This window comes from Eimeria tenella, genomic scaffold, assembly GCF_000499545.2.
Source record: "Eimeria tenella Houghton genomic scaffold, Eth_scaff2080, whole genome shotgun sequence".
NCBI lineage: Eukaryota > Apicomplexa > Conoidasida > Eucoccidiorida > Eimeriidae > Eimeria > Eimeria tenella.
The window spans coordinates 2,486-3,083 of record NW_013541925.1 but is presented as its reverse complement, the minus strand read 5'-3'; positions in this window follow the sequence as shown (position 1 = coordinate 3,083).

Here is a 598-nt window from a genome sequence, read left to right as displayed (position 1 = left end):
CTGCTGCGGCCGCTGTTGCTGCTACAGCAGCAGCAGCTGCTGCTGGCTGCTGCTGCAGCTCACGCTCCTGGCTAGGAGACAAGAGAGACTCAGAAACAGCAACAGCTAACGGATGGCCCAGAGAAGCCGCCTCAAGAGATGGTGCTGCAGCTGCTGCTGTCGTTGCTGCTGCTGCTGCTGCATCTGCTGCTGCCGCTGTTGCAGTGGGCTCCACAGCCGCTTCTTTCAGCTCCGAATCGCCTTGAGGAGTAGCAGCAGCTGCTGCTCCTCCTCCTGGTGCTGCTGCTGCTGCAGCTGCCTCGGAGAGATTTGGGTCCGCTGAGTGAGCAGCAGCTTCGTCCCCTTGCTGTTGCTGCTGCTGCTGCTGCTGTTGCGTGTCAGGTTCTACGGCGAGGCGCCTGCTGATGCTGCTGTTGCTGCTGCTGCTGCTTCTGCGGGCAGCAGCAGCTGCGGGGAGCAGCTGCTGCTTCCCCCAGCCCTCGCTGTGGGTCTGGAGACGATCCCCAAAGCGATCCCCAATCTGGAGACGATCCCCAAGACGATCCCCGAGACGATCCCCACTTTCGCCGTCCCTTGAGGGGCTGCAGGACATGGAGAG